Raw genomic sequence first — 19523 nt, 5'->3', positions numbered from 1 at the left:
CTTTGTAAAACTGTGTTTTCAATGCAAGAACAATATTTTCTTTAGGTTTACTATCATTACCATTTCTGTAAAGTAACAGTGTTAATCTGAAAGCTAAAAACATAAGCAAAAGAAAAAAAAAACAATAAGAAAATCAGAACTAGCATGTGTCTTAATTGGGTAAGAGAATGCTCAGATCTGAAAGCAAAGCACCATGCTTAGGAGCCTGTTTATACTGAGAGTTGTTAAATGAGCATGCTAATGGCCTTATCATCTCTTTTCTAGGGAGCCTTTTTTTCTCTGTACTTCTGTAATGAAATAGAATGATACTCTGCCAAAACTATTCTCCTTTTTAACAGATCTACTAATTTCCCCATTGTCTTGCCTTTTATCTCACAGGAGGTCATAAAATATTTTGTCACTGATTCATGAGAAATACATATTCTATCATCTCATTTCCGATTGTTAATTTTCTTGTCTGTGTGCAGGAGTGGGAACGCATTATTCCATGCAGTGAAATCTGAAGCAGCTTCCTGCCATTTAGTATGTCCATTACAAGGTGTCATAATGAAAGCAGTAATGGATGAATGTTAAAAAGTACAGAAGTTTGCTATGCTTAATTACAAAAGAGGATGATTCACTTCTCATTCGTGCCACCCAGGGAAACTAGTCTGGCTGGAAGCCTCTTGAAAACGTTGTCTGAAAACAGTGCAGTCCACATTTGTTGTGCCTGAATCTGGATTTTGTAATCTTTATGTGAGTTTGTCTTCCTTCTTCTTTATTCTCCAAGCAGACATACATGTCTACGCTGATATGCCATTCGTGATTACAGAAGCAATCACTGAAAATATTAGCCATGGTATGTCTCTGCTGTTATGTTAAACAGGAGGAAAAAGTCTTGGGTCTTGGAACTGTCTTGTGAAAGGGTGGTGTCACCTAAAGGATGCTTTTGTTGATGTATGGAGTCAGAGACTGGAGTTCTTTCTGGAAAAGGCTCATTTGCTCCCATTCCTGGTAATGGTCTCCACATCTTCCTTCTCTCAGCAGTATCAGCAGCCTGAGCTTCCAGGTTGTGTTGCATACACAGATGACAATTTGTGAGCTGCATTTGCTGCTGAAAATCCCTGTCCAAATTATTCCAAAACAAGGAATTGGATGAAAAAGCGTTTGAGATATTAGTCTTCCCATTGGAAATGGTGTTTGTGTTTTTTATTCTTTTATTTTTAAATTCAATTTATTTTATTTATTTAGTTCAAAGACGTTCCTGATTTAAAAGTGAATATTATATCCTGTTATGCTGCAAAATGTGAAAAACAGCATTGTTGCTGCTTTTATACTTGATAACATTCCACTCTCCTTTTGCCTCCAAGCCAAGTAGTACTGAATGGATTGTGTTCATATTGCTCACAGTTAATCCTTCCCAATGCATTGCAGCTGCATTTCTTCTGCAAGATGCCGAGACCAAAACCGTCTGGGATCTCTGCAAGACCATTATTTCCTAAATTACTTTGTTTTTTATCTTTGTAATTTAATATGACTGAAATAGCATGAAGACTGCGCCACAGTCTTGAGGAACAGTTTCTTTATTAGTAGCCTGCTAGGGAAATCCTTGTGGGATGTGGCTCTGGGCAGCCTGGTCTGGTGGCTGGCAACTCTACCCATAACAGGAGGGTTGAAACTAGATGATCTTTGAGTTCCTTTTCAATCCAGACCATTCTATGCTATGTTGAAAAAAATTACACCCCTAGCAACATGACATAAGACCACACATGGGATTATTCCTGGCATTAGAAGATTATTTATAATTTTATTTTCCTTTTACTTTCCCATTTAAAAATCCATGCTGCTCCCACAACCTCTTAACTATTCCCAGAAAACAAACAAACAAACAAACAAAACCACTTAAATTCCATTTTAGCAGGAACTGTTTGTTCACTATCAAAAGAGAAGATAGCAATGAAACTATGTGGACTGTAGAAGGACAAGGGTACAGAGCATGGCAGTGAATCAAGAAGCTAAATTTTTTGATAGTGCAAATGGGTGAGGAAACTGAACTGAACTTTATTCAAGCACGGGAGCTCGTTGAAGCGAACCTGTCCAGTTCATGCCTCTGATCCAAACCCAAATGCTGTTTCTAATCATTATGCTGGGATGAAATAATTTAATTATGAAAAATTTGAAACAGAACTGAGATGTAATAATCATAAAGAATAAATACGTAAACTGAGGTTAAGAAAATCTCCATTATACATTTTTTTTCTTAAATTTCATGGAAAGAAGTGATAATAAGATAGAGATCTCCAAAGCTGAAACTGAACAAGGTCTTGCCTTTTTGCGTCTTCTGTGAGTACTGTGAAAGAATGTTTAATAAGAGGGTTGTTCCAAATGTAATGCCTTCTTTCTTATCATCTTGACCCACAATGTTAGAGATGGATGTTAGTGTTAATGGCAGTAGAGGCTGAACATTCCAATTGATATTCTCTTAAATTTTGTTGCCATGCAACAGACCTAAGCATTTGAAGACTATGTAGCAAAGTGCCAATTGTGGCTAGACTGTCCTACCAGACCCACCACATAATCTAGATGGGGTACCTTTCTGTTTCTTGAGGCTGAAGAAAGGTAGGCTGCATGGGTAACATTTTCCTAACAACAGCAGAGTTTCTCTTGCAGCTGTGCAAGAGTAGGTCACCTCCACTAGTGCAAATGTTTATGCGCATCACATGCAGGCTCTTGATCGTAGGTGGTGAAAATGCTCAGCTAATGTTGATAACTATTTTGAAAAATAGTGGGTTGTAGCTGAGGATTTTCCCTATCAAATAGTGCTACTGTACTCATTGTACCAGTTATAGTTTTCATGGAAATAAATAGGAGGCATTGTTTGGAGCAATCTATGTACTTTTACTGACCAATAAATAAAGCCAGAGTGATTTCTTATTTAATTTTCCTTCAAATGCAATGTCACAAAACATACAATTCCTATTTTAATGCAATGATATATAAAGGAGTTTAGAAATATTAGTAAGTTCTGAGTCATAAAAAGCTGACATTTGCTTTTATACTATATTCTCTCACAATCCATGGTGATGAAGAATACAGTCTTTGCAGAAGCGTGGTGAATTAGAGTGGGCAAGTTTCCTTGCAATTGTAATGAATAACAACTTCCTGCAGTTTATGCAGCCCCAGTGCTAAAGAATTTAAATCTTGCCTACTTTGGTCTACAATGTAAGTTTTTCATCTCAGTTAATACAGTATAAGTGACTTTTAGCCTTTAGAACTTAGCTGAAATTGGACAAGTGTATCCAAGGGTGAGTACTGAGTAATGTGAAGTTAATTTATCATATTGCTTTTCAGAAAAGTCTGCTGTCAGAGACCTCTGAAAACTTTGGTCAAGCATCTGTTCTGTGGCTTTATCCCAGGTAAATTACATGAGGATGCATGGTTTTCTACTCTTCCAATTGATACCTGTTTGCAGACAACACCAAGCTGAGAAGTGCGGTCGATACACTGGATGGAAGGGAAGCCATCCAGAGGGTCCTGGACAGGTTGGAGAAGTGGGCCCATGAAAGCCTAATCTAATGATGTTCTACAAGGCCAAGTGTAATGTTTTGCTCTTGGTCTGGGGCAATCCCAGGTGTTAATGCAAACTGGGAGAAGAACTCCTTGAGAGCAGCCCTGCAGAGAAGGACTTGGGGGTCCTGGTAGATGAGAAACTGGACATGAGTCAGCAGTGTGCGCTTGCAGCCCAGAAGGCCAAGTGTGTTCTGGGCTGTATTAAAAAAGGGGTAGCTAGCAGGGAGAGGGAGGTGATTGTCCCCCACTACTCACCTCTTGTGAGGCCCCATCTGGAGTACTGCGTCCAGGCTTGGGGTCCCCAGCACAAGAAAGACAACATATGTGGTTATTCTATAGGTGGAAAGCTTAACTGAGTTGCATCTGAAGCCTCCAGACCCTAGAGTTTCTGCAGAATGCCTACAAGCTGCTTAATCACCCTCCTTCTACAGAGAAACCCAAGGCATAAAGTTTCTGCTGGAAGCATCAGCAATGTGGTACATTTTGTGCCTCGAAGTGTGGAAGTCAGAAGATGCCATGAAATACAGATTGCCTGCATGCCCACTGTCTGGATTTCAGCATTCAATACAGATGTGCTGCAGTTTTTATAACTTTAGTGTTATTCCTGTGTACTGCTATCACAGACCTAGTTCAGAAATAGGATATAATTCTGAAAGGCAGCTCTGCTTCAGCCACAAACTGATTAATGACTCATAGCACCATACAGCACATTCACCACAGAAACTGTTACATGTTTATCCAGAATGAAAAGTATTCAGACAGAAGAATTAGTCAGTTTTAGTCTGTGGTTAGTCTTCTTTTGTCCAACCATAACTGTAAAATGAATGCCATTAAGAATATTGTATTTCAGCCTTTTTTGAAAGACATTTTCCTTAACCATGTTGTGTTCTGTAACAACCTGTTTATAAGTAATCTTTAGCAGGAAAGTAACACGTCTTAGCCATCATCAACAGCAATTTCTAGGGTCCTGGAGATCTTTGTGGTATTATTATTATTATTATTATTATTATTATTATTATTATTATTATTATTATTATTATTATTATTATTATTATTATTCTTTCACTGCAAAAACAAACAAACAAACAAAAACACAGACAATCCTATAAATGTAGAACAAAAGAAAGACTGGATGGGAAACAAAGCAAAGGAGGCCTTTCCGGATTCACCTCAACATTGCCTCTTAATTGTTGTTATTATAAGAGGTATTAAGGGCATATCTATAATGCAGCATATCAAAATAACCAAGATGCTGAACAATTTTAGCATTACGCATGTACAACAAAAACTGAAGAACAAACATCACACCAGACTGTCAAATTCCATCGGAGTAATAGGAAGGCAAGCCCTCAGTTCTCATGAGAAGAGTCAACAATCCCTGGCTTATGTTTTTCAACTTGGTGATTAAACAGAACACACTTGTGTTCAAAATCAGTATGGAGATGGCTGTGGATATGTCCACTAATAATTTACTACTTCTCTGTAATTTACATAGCTAAAACTAATTTTAATGAGATAGAGTTTAGTTAACTGAAACTCCAAGAGCCTAAATTCTATCTGCAATGCTCCCTTGGTGTTCTCAGATTTATGCATGTATTTATAATCACTTTAATTAAATCCAAATTAGGCAAGAGTCTGAATGATATGAATGTATGCATTTGAAACATAATTAATAGAAAGTACAAAACCTTAAGCCTCTAGGAGGTATCTTTGATGCAGTCCACGGATTTTAATGCCAGTTAAGATGACTATGCTAAGAACTACTTGAGAAGCTCTTCAGGAAGAGAGGTAAATTGAAGAAGGAGTGGTGTTCTACATGTGAAGAGGAGCCCACTGTTCTTTCTTCTGAAGATGAGAGGAGATCAAAGGTAAGGTTTTAGCCTCGTTTTTCATATTTAAATGCAGATTACCTAGCACAGTGCATTTTGACCCATAACTGGTGTCACTATAAGTAAATACTGAAAATAATCTTACCAAGTGGGGAAACTGGGTTGTGTCTATCCACTTAGTGTTTTATATTTATTATTTCTGACAACAATAATAGAATGGTATTAATTTTTCAATTAGTATTAGCATGGATATTGACTTATGCTATTACGAATATCAAGACAAAAAAGCTTTCCTGCTGTTTTACATAATTAAATAATTCTGCTTTAACATTTGCAGAAATTGTAGGGAAGAGTAATGAATTCTATGTATACTCAGATTTACTTGTTGGAAACAGAAACATCTGCTGGGAAAAAAAAAAAAAGAAAAAAAGAAAAAAAAAAAAAAGAAACTTTTAAAATGCATCTTCTCTATGCATAGTAATTTGAGCTAAAAATAAATAAATAAAAATAATAATCCTAAAGGACCTGTAGACTACTTATTGTTAAAGTGCTGATAATGCCATGCTTGAACTGTAGCATTAGGAAAGAATGGAAATTTATTTACTAAATGAACATCTGCAGTTTCTGAATCCAACAAACATATAATCAGCATAAAGCACAGTTTTGGGAGCACTCAGGAACGTCTTAGCGAAGAGGAAACATTGAACATCCAGAAGTCACTAATAACTCTAACACAATGAAAAGCAACTGAAAATTAGAGTTTGAATTTAGTAAAACCTACCTTCATGACTGGTCAGTCTTAGTAGTCATCTTATAAACTCTCCCTCACTATTTGATATCTTTCTTGAGTTCTTGGGAGTGAGGAGCAGAAATAATATGTATGCTAAGTGGTTGTAAAGAATTATATTTCCATTTGAATTAATATATAGTTAAAATAATTTGGCAGATATATGGCTGATACTTTACATTGCTCCAATTACTTACTGTTTGGCTTTCTGAAATATCTCATTCTTGAGATTCTTAACAACTTCTTTTTAAATCTCCTTTCTCAAGTTCATAGAAAAATAACCTGAGTGAAAAAATGCATTTTCGGATCAAATAATAATTTATGTAAATGAGGCCTTCCCACGCTACCATTTTCCTTCAAGAGGGGGAGCAGAGAGCTTTTATTCTTAAGCCTTCTGGCTTATTACATTAATAATTCATAACCAGTGTGCTTTATATAGGCTGTGATTCAATCTTTCTGGTTCTTACAGAAAGCCATTTTTCCTCCAGTGTTCACAAAGCATAGATTTTCTTAAGAGTATGCAGCTTTCCAAATGAGAAATTCTTCGTTTCTGTAGGGAAAATCTTCTCATTCCACAATCAGTTTTAAATTGATTGTTGACACGTTCTTTCTCTACAGAACTGAAGATGTGCATAAGGCAAGCAAAAAGAAGAACGTTGCAACAGATTTGCAGAATTAACAAGGGTAACAAATCTGCATCAGTAGAAAACTACAATATTGTGAGACATGTCTCAATTAACCATTTTGGAACAACTATCACATAGAATTAGGAATCCACCTTTATTATATTACTAATATTAATGAATTGCCTTGGAAGACTGCGACCAACTTAACAAGTAATTCAGTTATTTTAAGTCTATATAATCTATAACAAAAAAGTAAATTTTACAGTTTTAAATAGTAAAAATCAAACTATTTAGTAAGAAACAGCTTTCTCTTGATGAGCTAAATTGTTAAAAAAAAAGTAGAAGAAGAAGAGGTGGAATAATTATAGACTAAAAGTAAATTTGAAGTTAAAATTTTCAAGGCAACCTTGTGAAATATATGAGCAGATGAATTCTCCGTTCTAATTATACAGACCAGAACAAGGCTAATTAAATATGACTATTGGATGACCATGCTGTAAAACCTAATTAGCATAATGATAGGATACAACTTTAATGCAACCAAAATATCCATGCCTCTTTGTTTGACAATAGAGAAAATTATCAGTAAAATATTGCACAGAAACTGCTGAAGTAAAAGCAAAAATATCTGAACTACTGGCTTAAGATAGAAGGAATTGAGATAATTGCTCACATGCATATGTGCAACTGCTTTTACACAGCTGTGTCCAGGCTGAAGTCTTTCAGCACAACGATATTTTGAAGGCAAATTAACTTCAGGCAGCTTTGAATGCTAGCTATAGATATCTCACTCTGGTATGGAGAATGGAAAAAAAAGCCAGCTCCTTTCCCAAAAAACTTTAATTCAGTTGTGTGCTGAGGGTGGGGTAGGAGAGAAAGACACTAAGAAAGAGAGGAATGGTGCAGGGTTCTTCCCAAATCTCAATAAGAAATGCTTGGCAACAAATGAGATAGTTGATTTAATAAGAAAAAAAAACTGAAAAAGGAAAAGAGTAAATGAATCTTATGTCACTTCAGATGATAGAAGACATGCATTCATATAGCCCAAAAATTTTTGTGAGAAAAAGTGCAGAATTGGCAGAAAATTTTTCATGACATCACTGTGGTGGCACTGAGATACAGAATGGAACATTCTTGTTCTATTTGTGCATGTGTGGGGGTGAATGTATGGCAAAAAGCCAGTGTGCTGTGCAACTGAAATGTACTTTCTTCAAATGAGGGCATGGAGCAAAATTCTGGTATCTGATACAGCCTACACATTTCTGTCCTCGTATTTCTCCCAGAACATCACCCAGGCTCATGACAAATTACATGCCAATAAATTGCAGAGCTCAAAGATGTATGTTTGAAACAAGTCAGAATCTCTTAAATATAAACTGATCTCATTAAGGCTGTAAATTTTGTGTTTGGCTAAAAAAAAAAAAAAAAAAAAAAAAAAAAAAAAAAAGTAAGTATTGTATAGTCTCAAGCATAAAAATGTGAATGGGAAAGTCATATTTTCTCCTGACAACAGCAAAAAATGAGATACTAGGTAATTTTAGAGCAGAAAAAATTAATACCGGTAAACCTTTTTTGAAAAATACAGTAGAGCTTCCACTGTTCCACAGCACTCAAGGAGATCTATACTACTTCACTTTTCTCATTAGAAAGAAAAAAATAAATAAAATAATTGCAAAGCCATCAGATTTATCAAGGTCTCCCCAGCCACACACCGTTCCTAACCTCACTAGACTTTCATCGTGGGATTAGACATGAATTAGACCCTGCATGAGAAGCAAGAACAAAGGTAAACCAGGATTGAAAACAAAAAGTTTTAGAACTTCTTGTGTAATCAGGGTGAGAAGCCTAATGTGGCGAAGCAAAAGAGGAGACAGACCGGGAAAGGCCATGACATTTTTATTTATTTATTTATTTATTTTTCTGGGAGAATCAAGTTCAAGGCATTGTTCCATGAGTATGATTCCATAAATAAATTCCTCTTAAGTCATATGAGGAACAGGGCACAATTTTAAGCAAATTTTAAGCAAGCAGACCCAACTTTTCCTTTACGGATAAATTTGTGCACAGTAAAAGTCATTTTAAGTCCTCTGACATAGTTCTGCAATTTGCAATTAAGTGGAACAGACACCAAATTATTTATGCTTTCCATCATAAGGAGGTTATATACACATACATACATATATGTACATTTATATAGTAGCAGCTTTAATATTATTAGATACTGTAATATCTACCTACACAAGTGCATAAAGGAGTCCATCTCCTGCTTGTCTACAACAAATGTAGACAATGTTCATTCTGACTTCCTGTCTTTTTTTACTACATAACTTATCCTTGTTAAGTCACAAATGAACAGTATTCTTCCAAAAACAGAGATTGTTAATGTGGGAAAAGCCACATTAAAAAACACAAACAAACAAACAAACAAACAAACAAACAAAATACATAGCTTTAAAGGCAAGAAAGAATTATATGGAGAAATGAATGCATTCAACTGGTTAGGTATTTTATTTCTTTCTCTAGAATGGGTGATATTAAGATCTTTGTCAAGTCACACTGAAGTTTTTTAAAGAGACAGTTTTTGACTAAAAAAAGCTTGGACAACATTGTGAACTCCCCCTTTTCATGTATCTATAGAAACCCTTATTTAAGTATCAGCATCTTTAGATTCAGTGGTATTATAATGCATGAAGATGACTTTTTGGTGTTATACATTCATATCAACCAAACATTAATGAGATATAAAAAAGAAACCACAACACTGGGAAATATTTTGCAATTTGGAAGACACTATAATAGCCAAATAGCACTTCCATAGATGCAAAAAAATGAATTCCAATGTCCATTTCCAGTGTACCACCTGCTCTGAATCTTCTATAAAAAGATTGCATGAATATATGAGGACTAACTATATTTATTCTGCGTTTCAGCAGAATGCAGTTTAAAACAGAAAGACCTTTGAAATAGCTTATCTTTTCTAATAAAAATAATCAATGTGTGGAAAAAAAAAAAAGAAAAAGAAATTATGTTTCATGTCATCGTGAGAGGTAAACAGCTTACAAATAGTAGCACGTACACACAGACACATTGGTATATCACATAACAAAAAGCTATCTCAGGAAAATGTCTACCCAGCATGACAACAGCAGAGATCTGTTGTACTGAATGGACAGAAAGCTTTGAGTTGTCCTATGTCTGAACTGTCATCAGAGTTTGTGAAGACCTAATATCTGAGTCCACACTGAGCAAGAGATGAAATGCATCACAAAAAAGTAAAAAGCTATCTACTCATGTTATATAGGATTTGAGAGAGAAAAGCTTTAACTGATTCAATCTCACAGAAAAGAACACTTTTATTACTTTTGTTAGTGGAAGGAATTATTCCAGTGAATGAGAGGAGTATATACCACCTGTGTATGTGGTTTTATGCTTGATGACTCCCTTGAATTCTGAAGAATTATCTAGGATTACATTGAGACCACTGAAATGAGGGAAGCAAACTCAAAAAACCCAGTACCACAACTAAGGTTGAAAAGAGCTCACAACTTCAAGAAAGCTACGTTCTTTTTAGAAGCCTAGTAAAAAAGTATTGTATAACGAGAGCTTCAAATGCTAGAAATCCCTCTTTATAATAATAATAGTAATAATAAAAGAACATAGAATAAAGAAAAAAAAGAAAAAGAGCTATTAATTAAGGAACTGTTTCCAGCCAGGAGGCAGGAAAAACTTCTGCTTAGTGTGGGTGACAGTGGAGAGAGATAGGGTTGTACAGCACAGATTTATTTACTGGGCCAGGATAGCTAACAGAGTGAGATAGGAAACACCTTGGGAATGCAACTCTGAATTTAAGAGAAAGGTTAGAAAAAGTGAACTACTAAAAGCATTCTGAAAATAAAGGTTTTTGAAGTGATTGTATGAGGAATACACTGAAAGTAGTGCCTCCTATTTCATTATGTTGTCATGCAACTTCAGAGATGGGGGTTATTATATGACTGTAGAGGTTGAGTCTTCCCACCAGTATTCTGTTACTCTTTGTTGCCATGTGACAGATGGCAGCAGAGGGTAATTCTGGTACAATGGACGTGCATATGAAGTAAAGATGTGTCACTGAATTTCTCCATTTGGAAGAAGATGGCACCCATCTGAATATTTATGGAGACTGAACAGTGGATCTGAGTGCAGTGAGGCAGTGGGTGGTGCATTTCAGCAGTGGCAACAGTGATGTGAAAGACAAGCCATGTTCCAGATGGCCATGCACAAGTGTTACACCATGAAATAAAGAGTCTCACAATCAGTTCATCCTTGTGACTTGATTAATGGTGATGACTATGTTGAAAATCAGTGTTTTTAGATGAGAACTTGCTCTATCAAATAGTGTTACAGCAGCAATAAACCACAAGAGGTTTGTCAGAACCAATTTTAGAGTCTTGCACCTGGGAAAGAATATCAGTACAGGTTGGGAAATGTCCTGCTAGAGAGTTGCACTACAGAGAAGGACCTGGGGGTCCTGGTAAATTGGCCATGAGCCAGTGGTGTGCCCTGGTGGCCATGTGTATGGGAAATTGGTAATCACAGCCTGAACCTCTGATTAATCAGCTGAAGCAAGTGTCAGTCAGCTGTGGGAGCACAGGTGAGAGTAATTTAGCTGTGCTCCTGGAAGTGGTGGAGCTTGACTCAATTAAGGGCAGACCACCACTAAGGCAGCATCTCTTGGAGATTGCTCCTTGGTGGAGATTGCTTCAGTGTTTTCCAGTAGACTGAAGGCTTCCACACGGGTGAGTTTTTCCTGTAAATAACCTTTTGGATATTTATTATTATCTTTTCATTGTTGTCACCTCACATCATGAAAGCTAATGGTGTCCTTGTGTGTATTAAAAGGAATGTGGTCTCCAGGGTGAGGGAGGTGATCCCCTCTACTGTGCCTTGGTGTACTGAATCCGGTTCTGGGCTCCCTGGTACAAAAAAAGACAGGGAGTCTCTTCAGCCTTGAGAAAAGAAGACTGAGAGGTGGTTCTATTAATGTTTATAAATATCTTAAGTGTGGGAGACAAAGGGTCGTGGCCAACCTCTGTTCAGTGGTCTGTGGGGACAGGACAAGGGGAAACACCAGAATGAAACAAATAATTACACACAATGACTTTTTTTTTGTTGTTTGTTTGCTGAGAAGGTAGAAACCCTGTCTGTCACTCCATTATCCTGGGGGCTAGTCTTCACCTCATGGGTTACTTGCTATCAGACAGAAATCTGAGTGGTATTCAGAAAGGAAAGTTCAGAGCTGTGAACAGTCACAGTGAGTTCCTCTTTCATTTCTTTCACCATGTCAGATACCATAGATTAGCAATTTCCCTAAGTGATATTTAATACTTCAGGGTCAATGAGCTGTAACCGAAAAATCTTTAATAAGGCTTTTCTCATATAAGGTTTATAATGCATATTCCTTCAGACTCATTTCAGCTCTGCATGCGTATCCATCCATAGTTAGCACAAACTGGCATGTATGCTGATGTTCGACCTAGGACGCTTGTTTTTGCACTTTGTCAAATACACCTCCTACTCTTATGCAGCATGGTTTCATAGAAAGTGTGTGTAATTCAGCTCTCTTTAACATGATAGCCTTCTGAGAGTGCTCCTCTCATTCAGCATCCCTTGTGCTGTCAGATCAAGGATTCCAAAACAACATCATATACTATAAGTAAACATATACAATTTGAGCTCAATAGACCAAATCTGTGGAAAGATAAAACATCTTTTCCAATTGTGTTTGCTTGCATTTCAAATTGTAGCTATTGCAGATGAATTTCTCTTGCCCTAACCCCTCCTGTGTTGCCATGAAATGGTAAAGTTTGTTTACACTTTTCTTACGATCATCTAAATGAATTCAGAATTTTCAGGGTTTTTTTTTTTGTTTTGATTGGAATTAAATGCAGTTATTACTGAATGAAACTGTACAGTTTTATTGTTGCAGAAGCTAGACTAGATGTTATCTTTCTTTCTTCTGTCCTTCAAGTTGTCTCAATAGTACCAGTCTCCAAACATGAGTCAGACTCTTGGAAAAAGATAAAAGTAATAATTTTGAGTGGCTTTTTTATTTATCTCTTAAGATCTTGAGGTTTAAGTTCTTAGTCTTGTCTCTTGTATCCTGAGGCTAAAAATTTACCTTCTAAAGAAAAGCTGAAATTCAGATGTAATCATATGGCAAAAAGGGGTCACTGAGCTTTGAGAAAATTTGATTGTGTGGCAATGAAAAAAGTCACCATTCTCCAAACACCAGTTTGAAAAGGCAGTAACATTTAGATGCCAGGATAAGAAGAATTCCTGTATCATTTCCTTAGAATGTGAAATTGTTCCCAAGAGCAAGTATTATTATCAGATTTGATTACAAATGCACAAATAATGATAAAAACTGTTAACATTTATTGTTGAAATTATTGTTATTTATTGTTAATGTGTTGGTTATTTAGAGGTATTGCAATACTTCCCCAGAACAAAAATGAATGATTTAAAGATAATCGTGTAATATTCTGTTTACAAAAATGCACAGTGATTTGTTCCAGTTGAACAAAAACCTGCCAAATTAATTTGGTCAGAAAAAATAAGATTGGACTAGGCTTCTAAAACTCTGCTGCTATTTTTACCTCTCTCAATAGCTTTGGCAAATGTACTCCTGTAAGGGTATGGAAAATCAAACTCTGTTTCCTGCACAGCTTCTAAACTATTTTAGGACTGCCATTTGCTGGGGAAAATGCTCCATCTCCTGGAGTTCCTCTCATTGACTTTTTTTCTCATTCTGTGCAGAACGTTTTGGAGTATCATTAAATAGCACAGATTGAAACTGAAAATGGTTTCATAACCTAGTACTTTGGGCACTTCTCTTTGTAATGAAACACCTGAGCTTCATCCTTTGTTCTAGTGCATGTGTAAGTGATTTGTGTGCAGCAGATGAGTACTGACAGAAGAGATGCAGGAAGTGCCATCATAGGCTGCACTGCTCAGCACCCTGCTGCTCAGACAACTCAGGCAGAGATGTGATGTGGTTACAGACCTCACAAGCAAAGAAGTTAGTTAAGCTGGGATTACTAAGAAAAAAATCTTACTATGAAAAATCTCACTATTTATAAAACTTGTTTGATTCTTTCTGTTCCATTGTACTTAAATTTTAGTTTCTTTTTACAGTACACAGCATTGTTTCACTTCTCAATGCTGTAAGTGAAGGGAAAGTGCTTTGAGTTTTGCTTTGCTTCTCAGTATCCTACTCTATTATTAATTGACAAGAAAATAAGTCAATCTTCCTTAAGCCAGTCTTTAAAAAGTCTTTTTTGTCCATGACGATAATTTGCAAATGATCTCCCCTCATCCTCACCCGTGAGATTTTTTGCAGCTTAAATTTTCTGCCTGCTCTGGTGAGAATGGTCAGCCCCACCACTCTCTTGCTAACACCTTTTTAAATAAGAAAGAAACAAGACATAGCTGTCTTTCATGAGTATTACAGTTAATTGACAATTGTGTTAAACTGAAGAAGCTTAGAAGTTTCAGAAGGAGGACATCATGTATCTTTCAACATCCAGACAACCCTATTTGTAAATACACTGAAGACTACAATGTCACCATGGCAAAACAATGGATTACGATTAATATGGATTAAAATGTGAACATCATCTGTTGAGGGCTTTTTTGTTGTTGTTGTTGAACATGGTGAAATGGAAAATAAATGAGCAATTCAATCCAAAGAAAAATCTCTTGTGCTTTTTTTTTGATGGGAGAGTGAATGGTGACTGGTTAGATTACATATGTAACTACTTTCTTCAGAAATCATACTTAATTATTTTTTTTAATTATTATTTCTTAAAGCTTTACTAATGGGAACCCCATCCCCATCTTGTTTCTCACAGAGCAGCAGTAGATCACAAAGGGGAGACCGTAGGATTGTATGGACAACTTTGACTGGGAGAAAGAATAATGTGAAAACTGCTGGTACAGTTCTACATCTAACATGCTGCAAAAAAGTGGCAAGGAAAGAGTTGAGGAAGTCATCTTCAGCTGAGAACATCTGTGAGTAATTCTTAGTCTGCTCATATAGAAAACTTTTACAGTTCACAAAAGCATAATGACACGAGGAAAGTCTATTAACCCTAAATAGCTGCCGGCTTCATCAGAAATTAAGTCTTTTAAACAGAATAAATGAATCAGCCACTCTTACAATAGTTGAAAAGAGTGGCCTATCATTACAGCTGTCTTTTACAAACTACACAGGCTTAGTTTTGCTCATTACTTTCAAAGTGAGCAGTCAACTGATGCATAATGCATTTAATTCATTGTTGTTATTATTGTTATAATACATTTTCCCCATGAGTTGTAGTTTTATACTTAGGGAGCAAATGAAAAATACCTGAGTTCAATGGTTCTCTTCTAATTCACGTTACTTCTGTGTTTGATTTTAAACTGTTTTCATTAAAACAATGAATACTGATACTGCAGATGTACTTAGCTTCTCCTTGTAGTGTGAAATCTGTTACAATTTGTTTGGGGAGTGCATGTACATACCCTGCCTGAACTAGGATTCCAGGCAAAATGCTTCTCTGAAATAAATTTTCAGTGTTCTAATATAAACATGGATAATTTTGATTAATAACTAGATATTAAATGTTTATATATATCTAGATATACATATGTTTGTACATCAATATACTCACACATAAGCATGCATAAATCAAGCTTGTATCTTGAATACTTTGATCTGAAAATATTCAGAAAATTTACACACAGTTACAAGGTTTTAGTTCATTTGAGTCAGTTCCAGTCTCACAAGTCAGACAAACAAACGATGTAAATCTGTACTTCTTTATGCTGTGTCTGCAAATCTGCAATAATGTAAATACAGGTAGTAGTGAGTTTGCTTGTCTTCCTTTGTTTTGCTGTTTTTTTGTTTGTTTGTTTCTAATGGAAATACCTAGGTGTCCCATGTTCCTCTTGTGTTTCTATGAAAAGAATGCAGCTCTGACTCTGACCTCTCTATTTCTTTCTTCAGGAAGTGTTTAAATAAGGATCTAAAATATTTTACACCCAATCTGATTCAAACTAACCCTCACTATTTTCAGATTTCTTTTGTAAAATATTTTTTTCCTTTGTTTTAAAGACAAACTTAACTCACTGTAAAAATTCTTGCTATGGGCAGGAGGAAACCCAAACAAAACTATCAAAGAGAGCTGCACAACTGCATAGCATAAATATACTCACTCAGAAGCACATGCAAAACTTGTGAGAAGTAGTTGACTCTTATCAAATTGCCTCTCAAAAGCACAAGAGATAGATCCATCTGAGTAGCTAAAATAAATATTTACTGCAGCATCCAAGGGACCATTATTGTTATATGTGAGTATTTGTAGTAGGATAAATGGTCTCTGGTTTTCTGAAATTAGAAGGCAATCAAGAATATAAACCCTGACTTTCTGTTGTCTTCTGATGGCAAAGTTGAAACAGATTCTTCATCAATTTTAGATTACAGTTGACTAATTAGCCCTTCATAGAATATATTTGAAAGTTAAAGACATTACTTTATGCACTGATTAAATTGAAACTTTTGTTTTAATATAATTCTGTGTAATTGAGAAGACAATTTTGTAACAGAGGAAGAACCAATTACATAATGTAATACACTCTCCTTAATGACATGACTTTATTGGAATTTAAGTTAATCACTACAATGGTATGATGTGCTCTTTATTAATATTGTAGCATACTGCATTCAATTACTACAATATTATTAGAAAATTTAGTTCATGCTCCCTGTATCAGAAATGCAAATACAGGTCATAAGATTAAAAAGATGTTTGAAAACTGAAGAGTAATTTTGTACTACCTACTTGTACTTCTAATTAAAAAAAAAAAAAAAAAAAATAAAAAAAAATCATGCACAGCATGATGAAAACTTAATTTCTGCTACAGGTATGTATTATGTTACACATTTCAAAGCTTTTGTCATTAGAATATTAGAAAGCAAATCTCTTAAAAGCAAAACTACTTCATGTATATTCTAAATGAATTTTATCTAAAGACTGCTCAGAAGTTTTGTAATAATCTGTCATGGTTTTATGATTTTTGGTTACAAGAACCAGGGCAAATCATCCCATAAACCATTGACATATTCACACTATTAATACCTGCTTAGTTTTATTTAAGAATTCCTAAATAAAAGATACAATGGAAGAACAGGAGATGTTTGACCTTACATTATTACATTGTTAGCTGCTTCTGTAAATCAGGAGTAATATATTGGTGTCCAGTATATAAGAGGAAAACTACATCTAAGTATGTGCTTTACCCAAAGTTAATCTAGCTAAATCCTGTGCTATAGTTACACAGTTTATTGTGCATTGTATTAGATCTTGGAAAATAAAAAAAGAAAAACTTTAGAATGTAAAAAAATTCATGTGAGATAAGCTGTTTGGAAGTGGATATCTAAATTAAATCTTATACTTTTTTAAAAGAGAAGGCATAATGTGTTCAAATTGGATTCTGTAAAAGAATCAGATGCCTGGAGCTCTGCTACAAACACCTCATATACCTGAAGTTAGTAAAAAATGGTTTAAACTTCACAGTTTTTTGAAACTACACAGTAAAAAGTATTTGACTAAAAATCTCAAAAAATGTTGACCTACTATTTTCCAACCTTTGCCAAATAAATAATACTGTTTAACTCAAATATCCTGTGTGTCACAAATAGGACCATACATAGTTTCATTCCTTAGAATGGTGTAAGTGTAAGGGAAAGAACAGATATCCTTGAAAAGGAATCCAGGCAGTATGGCCTATCAACTCTGAAAGCAGGAAAAGAACTGTTTTTAAGGTTTTGAAATAAAGATGTATATACACTTTTCAAATAACATCTCTCCAATTCAGTTTGAGGTACTTATTCCATAACTGTCTGCCACTAATAAATGTTACCCACTTCTCAGTTTCTGAGGGGGGTAATAATTAAGAATTGCTTAATTATTTATTACTTAGCAAATACAATTTATGTGGTCTTTCATGATCCAAAGTTTGTCAGTTCTTCTCAGGAAATAAAAATAGAGCCATCTGATGCTGAATATTTTTGTGAAGTCAGTGTAACATCTGGCTGTGCCAGATGATTTCTCTTAACAAGAACTACTGGAAAGTTTAACTTTCACTAACTGTGGCATGTTGCAAATACGATACATTTACTGGAATATAGTTGGCAAAATGCATACTGTGTTTCCTTTAACATTTTGCTTCTTGCAATTTGACATAAGTTGTGTGCGAGTCCTGAAAGCAGAAGGCTACTATTTAATAATTTTTTATTTAACAATATGTAGATTGCTGTAAATATCTTGCTGTCTAAGCTGAAATGGACATTAATTTTATTGAAGAGAGAAATTAGGCTTAAGTATCTACTTAAGGCAGATGTAGTACTTACCTAACTCATTTATCCTGCAGAAAACAGCAATGTTCTTGTATAGGTTTTGTCATACTATACAGTGACCTGAAAGTTGAACATGGAGTGCTCTTCTGAAACTGAAGAATAGACAATGGCTAGCTCAGACAGGAGAAACTAGAACATGAAAGCTTATTTTTCTTGTAATTTTTTGAGAAGTGAAATAATTTCCAGTTTTCTACTACCAACACAAAATTAACGTGTTGAAAGCATTTTAGTCATTTTCTCGACTTAAAATAGCTATCCCTAAACCTGATAATAAAAAACAAGAAGACTGAATATTAGAAAATGGATCTCTGCACTACTATTGTAACCTATGACAACTCAACAATCACCAAGTAAAAGAAAAAAAATCGCAACTTTTGCTGGAAAAAACAAATAATTAAATCTGCCTTGAATGTTGCTGATTTATTGAGGCCTCATACTGTTTGGATCTTATGCAGAAATATCAGTTAAATTATACTCACTATTAGCTAATTTATTTTCCTGCCCGTTGCAAACCTTAGGTAGTTGATTCCAACTGTTTGTCGAAGAGTAAGTACATCCTAGTTTTCTTCACGGTGGTAATCTACATGTTGGACTGGCTTGTCTCATCTGACTAGTATTTATTTTTTATGGTAGAGCAATAAACTGGCAAAAATAGCACATTTAATTGGCATTTAAGCAATACTGCTACATTTACTTCATATTCTCCAGTGTGTTTTTAATATAATAAAGAACCTAGTCATCTAGAAAGATATCTAGAACTGAAAATAGATGAACAGCATCTTCAGCACTTAACATCCAGTCTCATAATTATTGCTGTTTTAAGAGAAGAACTTATAAAATATCTCTCAAAAGTCCCCAGTTTATCAAATATTAGAAACTCAGTGTTGTTTTTTTTTTCATCTGTTAATCCGGAACGATTACATTTTAAATGGGGAACAAATTCTAAGTATGAGCAAAAAACCAACTAAACAAAAAAACTACAGATATTCACTCAATAGACATACATCTGCACCCAGGGTAAGAATTCTGACCACTGACTTAAAGAAGGAAAGAATCAATGATGTCAACACCATAATGTCTCCCTCGTCTTATTTTCCCCATCCCACCCCCTTCCATGGAAGCAGTTTTCAGAGAAATGCTTATTTCCTGGATAAATTCAGTTTTCCAGATCTGAAATAGAGGTTCTTTTCTTCGATAGTCAGAAAGTGAAGTAGGAAGAATATTAGAAGCAGTAGGAAATCTAAGATATATTATTTTCTTCAGCTTGCTTTCAGCACTTCCATACCCAGCATTCT

At 35.2% G+C, this 19523-nt stretch overlaps 1 long non-coding RNA gene across 2 annotated transcripts; it reads left to right on the top strand.

The window, feature by feature from the left end:
- Positions 1-463: 463 nt before the first annotated feature.
- LOC107321673 lies at positions 464-19253 on the top strand. Of its 2 annotated transcripts, XR_001558616.2 has the most exons (5): positions 464-735; positions 3331-3395; positions 3889-5417; positions 14681-14840; positions 15964-19253. It is a non-coding gene; the product is annotated as an uncharacterized LOC107321673 (long non-coding RNA). The 2 variants fall into 2 exon arrangements; XR_001558615.2 differs by having other exon boundaries at positions 14681-19253.
- Positions 19254-19523: the final 270 nt, after the last annotated feature.

Source organism: Coturnix japonica, chromosome 1 (assembly GCF_001577835.2).
Source record: "Coturnix japonica isolate 7356 chromosome 1, Coturnix japonica 2.1, whole genome shotgun sequence".
Classification (NCBI taxonomy): domain Eukaryota; kingdom Metazoa; phylum Chordata; class Aves; order Galliformes; family Phasianidae; genus Coturnix; species Coturnix japonica.
This window is presented reverse-complemented; position numbering and strand designations above follow the sequence as displayed.